Source organism: Camelus bactrianus, chromosome 4 (genome assembly GCF_048773025.1).
Source record: "Camelus bactrianus isolate YW-2024 breed Bactrian camel chromosome 4, ASM4877302v1, whole genome shotgun sequence".
Taxonomy (NCBI): Eukaryota; Metazoa; Chordata; class Mammalia; order Artiodactyla; family Camelidae; genus Camelus; species Camelus bactrianus.
Window position 1 is genome coordinate 60,864,958 of NC_133542.1, and position 9,432 is coordinate 60,874,389.

Below are 9,432 nucleotides of genomic sequence, written 5' to 3' on the forward strand. Positions count from 1 at the left end.
TCCGTTATCCTTTCTCTTCCTCCTTTGATCTCCTTTCATCTTTATTCCTTTTCCCATCTGTGATATCATTCCCTTTTTCATCTTGGTTTCCCTAACTCATGTGTTGATCACCAAAAGTGTGCCTGTCTGCTGGGAACTGGGAATACAGAAAAGAGCAAAATACAGTCCCTGCCTACCTGGTGCTCATAGTCCAATGAGAAAGAGAAATAAGTAAATATGCAATTATAGTACAACGTGGTAGATGCTGTGAGAAAAATGTGCATTTTGGAATTAAAGTGTTCCCCCTTATCCACAGTTTTGCTTTCTATGGTTTCAGTTACCCATGGTCAACCACAGCCTGAAAATATTAAATGAAAAATTCCAGAAATAAATAATTCATAATTTAAAATTGCACACCATTCTGAGTATTGTGATGAAATCTCCCCTCTCACTTTGTCCTCCCTGGGACATGGGTCATCCCTTTGTCCAGTATATCCAGCCTGCTAGTCACTTATTAGCCCTCTTGGTTATCAGGTTGACTGTCACAGTACCACAGTGCTTGTGTTTGAGTTACCTCTATTTTACTTATTTATGGCCCCAAAGCACAAGAGTAGTGATGCTGGCAGTCTAGATACGCCAAAGAGAAGCTGTAAAGTGCTTACTTTAGGTGAGAAAGTAAAAGTTCTCAACTTAATAAGGAAAGAAAAACATCATACGCTGAGGCTGCTCAGATCTATGTAAGAACACGTCTTCTGTCTGTGAAATTGTGAAGAAGAAAAAGGAAATTCATGCTGGTTTTGCTGTAGCACCTCAAACTGCCAGAGTTACTGTCACAGTGCATGACAAGTGCTTAGTTAACATGGAGAAGGCATTGAGTTTCTACAATAAAGTATTTTGAAAGAGAGCAAGAGACTACATTCACAAAACTTTTATTACAGTATATTATATATATATATAATATATAATTGTTCTATTTTATTATTATTTATTATTAACCTCTTATTGTGCCTTGTTTATAAACTAAACTTTATCGTGGATATGTATCTATAGGGAAAAACATAGTATTTATAGGGTTTGGTACTATTTGTGTTTTCAGACATCCACAGAGGGTCTTGGAACATATTTCCCCATGGAAGAGCAGGGACTGTGCAAAGGTGGGACACATGGTCCCAGTTCAAAGTCTGTGAAGTCTTCCTGGAAGTGGTGCCCGGAAATGAGTTTTAAGGTAATATTTGTACCCAGGGAATCACTAAGGCAAAAATGTGACAGGCTGGAACAGTGGGATGCATGGGGGTCTGTGAGAGCTTTAGAGAGGCATAAATGAATGGCGCTTGTGGAAGATCTGGGCAGAGCAGATCCTTGTTTCCTATGAAGTTGCAGTCTTTTCCAGGTTTCTTCTTGAGAGTGTTACCATTTCCAAGTCATGCTTGTGCCTCCAAATTGCTGTTGACTGTGGCTTGCAGAACTAGATGCTCTCAGTGGCCACTGTGACAGGGTGGCCTGGTGTTGGCTACCCACTGCATTTTAGTGTAGAACAAAAGCAGACCACAACTTAAACAGACCCAGACTCAAAGAGAAAGCAAATTCTATGTTCAGAGCTTTTGCGACAAAACCGTTCTCTGGGTTTTACGTATATAGTCTCTCTTAATCTTCAGTGAACTCCTTCGTGGAAGGAAATGACTAAAATCAATTAACTGGGCTGCACAGAAATCTGGTTGTTGGCCTAAAGAAACAGTTTCTGATTGGTTCTGGCCTTATTCTTAACTGGTAGGGTCGTTTCTGGTTCCAATTTGTGTGTGAGTAGAGATTTACCCACACCAAGTAGGGTATCTGAGAATTCAACTCAAATCTGAAATGATCTACCCAAAGATAGCAACAGATTCCACAGGGAAAGGGCTCAGTCTGCAAGAGTGCCCTCCACTTCCGACGCCAGCCGCAAGCACAGGTTGTACTTCTGACCTGCCCGCTGCAGATGGGAGGTTCCGACGATTCCCTTCAACTTGGAATGCAAATCCAGCTTGCTACCTGTACCTCTGACCAAATGGCTGTAAATCAGAGGTTGCCATGATCTCTTCCTTGGGTTCAATTTTCTTGCTAGAATGGTTTATTTACTAGATTACTGATTTTTTACAAAGAGGATACAAGTCAACAGTCAGATGAACAGATACATAGAGCGAGGTCTTGAACGAAGGAGCTCTATCTTCACGGAATTTGGAACCTGGCATGGTGGGCTGTGGAAACATTCTGGTTCCTCAGCCTGGAAGCTCTCCAAACCCCCTTCCTTTTGGGTTTTTATGGAGGCTTCATTACATAGGCATGATTGATTAACTTACTGGCCATGGCGATTTATTCAACCTCCAGCCCTCTCTCCTCTCCCTGGAAATTGGGGTGGGACTGAAAGTTCCGACCCTCTATTCTTGGTTAGTTCCCCACAGTAACCAACCCCCATCTTTAAAAAGGTGCTTTCCAAAAAGTCATCTTCATTATTATAAACCCAGTTGTGGTAGAAAGGAGCTTGTTATGAATAACAAGACACCCATTTTGCCTTTCACCCCTGAAGTGTTTTCAGGAACTGAGGACAAGAGACTAAATATTATGACAAAAGATGCTCCCAGTGCTCTTATAGCTCAGGAAATTTCAAGGGTTTTGGGAGCTTGGAGCCAGGAGCTGTGAATAAAGACCAAATACATATGAGAAATCTATTTTTGTCATTTGAATAACCCAATATGTATGTTTCTTATAAATCACAGTGTCACATGGAGCACTGCATAGATGAGGACAGTTCTAAACATGACTACATTAAGCAGTTGTCTGTGATGTAGGGGTTGCTTAAGGCAGCTACAGGAAAACATGGGACGGTAAAGATGTTGTGGTCTACTTAGAAGACCTGAGAGCTGTTGTCTTCACTCACTCTTTGGATGGGCTGGCAGACAAGTCTCCCTTAGCACCTGCACACCTTGAGGTTTATCTGGTACAAGCTGAATGCAGAAATCTAAACTAGACTCTGAGGCTTAAGACAAAGCACTTTATTATTCCCCTTGTTCATACTACCTCATGTTTTTTGGTTGAAATGACACATATATCAAAACATGAGATCCTAGGAGGCGTGTTTAAGTTGCTTACAGAGAAGGGTCCTGAGAATCAGAGGGAGAAAAGGGAGAATCATGGGCTCTAAGACCAGGTGTCGCCTGGCTCAAGTTCTGGATCCTTGCAGTTGGAATACTCTGAATGGTGGCTTCTGGATGTGGACTGGGACCAGGGCTGAAGGCTGAGGGGCTGAATATTATGGAGAAAGGAGTTAGGAGAACAGTGTTAATGGGCTATAAATCACAGTCCTGAGTATAATCCAAAATACAGCATTCAGAAATAAACAGCATAAAACAAAAGACATTCCAACTACAGCATCCGTCTGAAGGGCATTGGAAGAGATTTGAGTCCAGTTATGAATCGATGGGACAGAAACTCTGGCCCAGAGCAAGAGGATGTAGAAAAGAGGACGGGAAAGAGAGAGAAAAAAATTTCGTGAGTTTTGGGAATGAACCACAGGGGATTTTCATAAGGACACTGACAGTTTACAGAATACTCCAGGCTGTGTAAATTTACATGTCCATGAACTTCTCTGAGCCTCAAATTCTTCTTCTGTAAAATGTGGGTCAAAATACTGCCTTCCAGGATGGCTCTAAGTAATATATGTGTATTTGGAAAGGGGAATTGTAAATTTACTCAACCAAATATGTGCAAGACCTGTGTACTAAAATTACAGAACATTTTACATAAAAAGACACTAGTAAATGGAAAGGTGTACCATGTTACTGGATCATATATTTTAATACGATGTCAATTCTCTTCAAATTGATTAATAGGTTCAATTCAGTAGCAATCAATTTCCAGCATGGTTTTTAAAATAGAATTTTACATAAAATATCTAAAATTCATAAAGAAATGGAAAGCCTAGAATAACCTAAGTGATTCTGGAAAAGAGCAATGGTGATAGACTTACCCTGCCTGGTTTCAATACCTACTATCAAATATAGTACAGTGGACTATTGACATAAAAGGAGGCATAGGCATCAGTGGAACAGAACTGAGGCCCCAAATAAACTCCTTTGTAGATATCAATTGCTTTTTGAAAAAGGTGCCAAGGTAATTAATGGGAGAATGAGCAGACTTCCAACAAATGATGCTAGATCAAATGGATATCATATAGAAAATAATAAATTAACCTCCCATCTTAAGAATTATACAAAAAACAACTAGAAGTGGACCATAGACTTAAATGTAATAGCGCAAAGTGAAGAATATATAGGAGTAAAATCTTTGCTATCTGGTATAGGAAAATCTTTCTTAGGACACAAGAAGTATGAACTACTAAAGGAAAAATAATAAATTATACTTCATCTAGTTTAAACGTCTCTGCTCTTCAAAAGATGCTGTTAATAAAATGGGAAAGCAAACTTGAGATTAGAAGAAAATATTTGCAGTATGTGCCTCTAACAAATTGCCTTTGTCTAGAATATATTGATACAACTGAAAGCTAAAAAAAAAACCAGCTAAATAAAAATAGGCAAATAATTTAACATACGCTTCACAAATGAAGACACGAATGGCCAATAAGCCTGTGGCAATAAGCTTAACGTCATGAGTCATCAGGCAAATACAGACATAAGCTACAAAGAGATACCACTGTACAACCATTACAATGACCATAGTTAAAAGGATTGACATTAAGTTTTGGTAGGAAGTGCATCAGCTAGAATCTCAAATGTTGCTAGTGGGAATGCATAATATGTTGGAAAACTGTGTGGCAGTTTCTTATAAAGTTAAACATGCGTTTACCATGTGATCCCTCAATCCCACTCTTAGGTGTTTACCCTAGAGAAATGGAAACATGTCCACACACGGATTTGTACTTGGATGTTCATAACAGCTTTCTTCCTAATAGCCCCAAATGGGAAATGAGCTAAATATCATTCGTTGGTGAATGGATAAACAATTTGTGGTCTATGCATATGATGAAATACTAGTCTGCAATAAAAATGAATGAACTGATGTACACATCATAAACACAGCTTAAAAACATTATGCAAATGGAAGTAAACCAGACACCAAAGATTACTTTCCATATGATTCAAATTTTGTAAAATTTTAGAAAAGGCAAAATTATGATGATAGAAACAGATAAGTGATTGCCAGGGGCTTCAAGGGAGGGGAAGGGATTTACTGCAGAGGGGCACAAGGGAAATTTCTGCAGCGATAGAAATTGTCTATACTATAATTGTAGTGTTAGTTATAGAACTATACACATTTATCAAGACTCACTGAAATTCACTTAATATCAGTGAATTTTATTGTATATAAATTATAATTCAATAAAACCGCCTTTTAAAAGAACAGCCATACTCTCGTTGAGTAATACATGTGTGTATGTCACTGCACAACTAGCAGAAAACAAAGTTATAGTTTAAAAATACACCATTCATTGAACAGTTATTGAATGATCACTTATTAGGTGCCAAAGGCTGGGCTACGTGTTCAAGACAAAATTATAAACTAGACACTGGGTGATAATACAGGTTCGTAAACAGAAAATTAAAAATAGAGTGTAACTGACACGAAGGAGAGAATCACAGGATGCTGCAGGTACACAGAGGAGGGGTACCCAAGCCAGCCCTGGGGTTACAAAAGACTTCCTATTAAAGAGAATATCGGAGTGCAAATATGATGGAAGAATGTTAAGTTAAGCAAATGGGGGCGTGTGGGCAATGACCCAAAGGGAGGGTAACATGCAGCTGAGACTTGGAGTAAGAGAGCAGGTGGTGACCTGTGAGTGAAATGGAAACTAGAGGTAAGCAGGCATATTCAAGATACAGCTGAGAAAGAGAATTCGTAGAATTCAATCATTCCTATGTATGGGAGCTGAGGCAAAACAAGAGGACAAGGGTGTTGTCACCCTTTCTAGCTTGAGAAACTGGGCAAATGATGGCACTACTCACTGAAAGTGAAATGCAGGAACAAAAGGAACGGGTTTAGTGCAGCGGGTGTGTTTTATGAGTGTTGAATACAAAGTGCCTGTGAGACATCCCGGTGCAATCTGTGGAAGGTCATTGAACAGAAAAGCTGGAGCCCAGAAAAGTGACCAGAAATAGAAATGCAGGTTTAGGGGGTACGAACATGTCACAAGAGAGGATGAGACCAAACACGGGGGATGGAAACAGGAAACAAGATGGGCCAAGACAGGGACAGGAAGGGACAGACAGACGGCTGGAGGATTAAATAGAATCCCTTGTCCCAGAAGTCAAGGAAAGAGAATGCTTTGAGTGATCAATGCTATTAAATTACAGAAAAGTCAAGTGAGATGGAAGGTGAAAATTGCACATGAATCTGGAAGAAGTTGATTTTTCAAGTGTAGCTTCAGTGTTGTGAAGGTGGGGATGCCAGACACAGAGGTCTGAGGAGTGAGTGGGAGGTGATGAAATGGAAATATTTGATACACTTTAGAGAAATTTCTCCAGTGACAGAGAAGAGAGAGTATGTGGAGTCTGGAGGAGGACCTGGGGACTGGACGCAGTGTGTTGTCCACACGCTCACGGGATGCGGCCAGTAGAGAGGGAGAGATGGATGGAGTAACATCCCTGAGAAGGCAGGAATCAACAGGGTCCAGTTTTCAGTAAGATAAAGGACGCTTCTTCCAGGCCACCAAGAAAGGTTGAGAAAGGGATGAGTGAAGATGCAACTGTGTAAATTTTATGGCAGGAAGTGGAAGGAATTTTGACTGATGTCCTCTGTTTTTCTGTGGGAGGCAAAGTCACATGGAAACTGAGGTCACATGTTTTAGAGAAGAGGAGACAGTTTGAAACAGCTGCCTCAGAGAAGGGGGAAGCACTGCCCATAGGAACACAGTGGGACTCCTAGGCATCTCTGAAGACTCAGTGAAGGTTGGAGACCATGAAATAAGACTCTTACCAATTCTGAAAGATTTTTCCCCCAAATTACCCAGCAACCCAAGTGCAAGCGGAGGTCATTCAAGAATAACCTCCACCTGAGTGTTGTGCAGCTGGTGTGGGTCAGGCCCGTGAAGAGTTTCAGGGCTTAACATGATGTAAATAGAATAAATGGAGGCATTCTGGTGATGAGAGCCCTTTCAGACAGATGCGTGAGCAGACAGTCCGTGGTGGAGGCAGTGAGAACTCTGCTGCATTCTTCACCCATGTTGGTGGCTGTGTCTCAGTTGGAGCAATTAGTGAAATAATTAAAGCTCTGGAATCAGCCGTATCTCGGTTGGGACCAATTTCTGTCATTCACTGCTCATGGGAACTTCTCTGCACCTTGGTTTCTTCAGCTGTTAATTGAGAACAGTACTGTTTACTTCAGAGTTGTCTTCGAACTTCTATAAGGTTATGCTTGCCAAACAGCATGCTGTAATCATATAGTAAGTTTCTGACAAAGAGCATTGCTAATATCATTATAATTCTGGGTATATGTGAGGCTGGAGTCCCAGAAGAAAGTACATATTGTGCTTAATGAGATAACCTTTCACAGTTAGTCTGGATGGAAGGAAAGGTGAGGGGACCAGAGTTTGCCAAATGGAAAAGATGAAAACGTTCAGTGAATGAGACCTTTTTACTCAAGACAGATCTTTAAACGATGTCAAATGTCAGAGAACCTAACCATCAGAGTGATTTTCCTACTCTTCTTTAATAATGGGTCTGGAAGTTCAGGATGATCGAACTTTTCCTTTGTTGACAGAAGCGCAGTGTTTGGAAAGAGGAGCCGAGGGAGAGGACTGTAACTCCCCGCACTTGTGAAGCCGCCCCAGCCCTGGTTCCACAGGCTGCTGACTTCTGATGAGAGAGCTGTACTCTCGTAACAGACACCGCCGTCCACGCAGACACGCTACCGTGGTTTCCAAGTGGGAAACAAAGGGCGTGTGGAAGTGGAAACTTTCCTGAGTTCACTCCTCTGCTGAGGGGCCCTTCCTTTACAGCAACTTGAGTCTTCATGTACCAGAGAGCTTTCTCCTGTCTCTTTACAACCTCCATCTCCTCCCAAGGGCCCCCAAAGGAAGCAGCCTGTGCCGCGTCCATGGAACTTTTCCTGCAGGTATGGAAGACAGATTATATGATGTAAAACACGCTCCCTCCCTGACCCAGTTTAACCCCTGCATATAACTTCCTGGAGCCAGATCAGTGCTCCGGATGGTTGCTCGTCCCAGGGGCTCCCTCTAAAACTACCCTCTTAGAACTTACTATTTTTTAAACCCTGACAGTTTTTGCTCTAGTTTTTGTGGTTTACATTTTTCGTCAATTTTCTCTAAACAAAGAGATCTTACAGGATTTGGTGGATTACAGCAAAGTGCTGGTTTCTTTGTAAATATCAATAAAACAGTAGTAGCATTTTTTTGGTTATTCCCTGGAAATAATTTTTCACAGCTGTAGGAATTAAATGTCTAATAGTTTAGGGAGAAAAATTAAGTAAAATTATCTTCCTAAACTAGACCACCATAGTCATGTTAATGCCTGCATTATAGTTTACAATGAATCTTTATATTCTTTGTGTGGAAAAATCTGCTTAATTTATCAGCTCTGCCAAGTTCTTATAAAGGCAAAAAAAAAAAAAAAAAAAAAGTGAAGAGGCAGCAGAGAGGAAAAATAAAGAAAAAGAAAACTATTCTTTATGTAGTTTTTTGCTGTTGACATGTTATATTTCCTCTCCAGCAGAGAGAACTAAAACTGGGATGCTTCATACTCGGAAGGAACCAGAGCTGGTCTGGAATTAGCAGGTCCCGAACTGGAAGGGTTAGGCCATCTCAGAGTCTTTCACTGGTCAGTACAAACGACGTTCTTTGGTTTATTCTCTTTTTAAAAATTCCAGGTAATAAAGACGGAAACTCCCCAACATGGTCTGGCTTTGGCCCTTGCCCCAGTCATGCTGGTGGAGCAAAGGAGTGAGTGCTCACTGCCCAGATGCATGAGCAGAGAGTGGGTTGCAACCCAGACTCTTGACTGAGGAAGCTTCTGTGCTGCTTCAGATGAAGGTCTGCTTCCTTCCCCTTCCTTCCTCTTGAGGCTGAAATGCAGAGGCACTGAGAGCCTCACACAAGAATGACCTGGATGAAAGGGTCTTTGTGAAGAGAAGGCCATTTATCAGTCACAGGGCCATTTTAGCTAACGATTTAACCACAGTCACTCTGCTGCTGAGGGCAACTCCACCTCCAAACCTGCAGTCTCACCCTCGCCAGCCCAGCAATCATATACCTGGTGTACACCGAGTGTTTTGGGGGATTTCCTCTAGTTTTTCAAGTGTTTAATTTTTATTGCATTTGAGGAACTAGGGAGAAGGGAGTGGGAGAAAAAGAAAACACTTAAATAAGGAGTCTTTTTTTTCAGGGAATTTAGCCAATGTTCCAAGGAGCTGTGTTGATGAAATGAAGCAGCTCAAGTGAAAACAAATAGA

At 41.1% G+C, this 9,432-nt stretch overlaps 1 long non-coding RNA gene across 1 annotated transcript in view; it reads left to right on the plus strand.

Moving 5' to 3' along the window:
- Positions 1-8,963, plus strand: part of LOC123617444 (uncharacterized) — a 90,835-nt gene extending 81,872 nt beyond the window's left edge. Inside the window, exons 4-6 of the long non-coding RNA XR_006725574.2 lie at positions 1,076-1,204; positions 7,726-8,079; positions 8,694-8,963. This is a non-coding gene — a long non-coding RNA (uncharacterized LOC123617444). The remainder of the gene's footprint in view (positions 1-1,075; positions 1,205-7,725; positions 8,080-8,693) is intronic.
- The last annotated feature ends 469 nt before the right edge of the window (positions 8,964-9,432 follow it).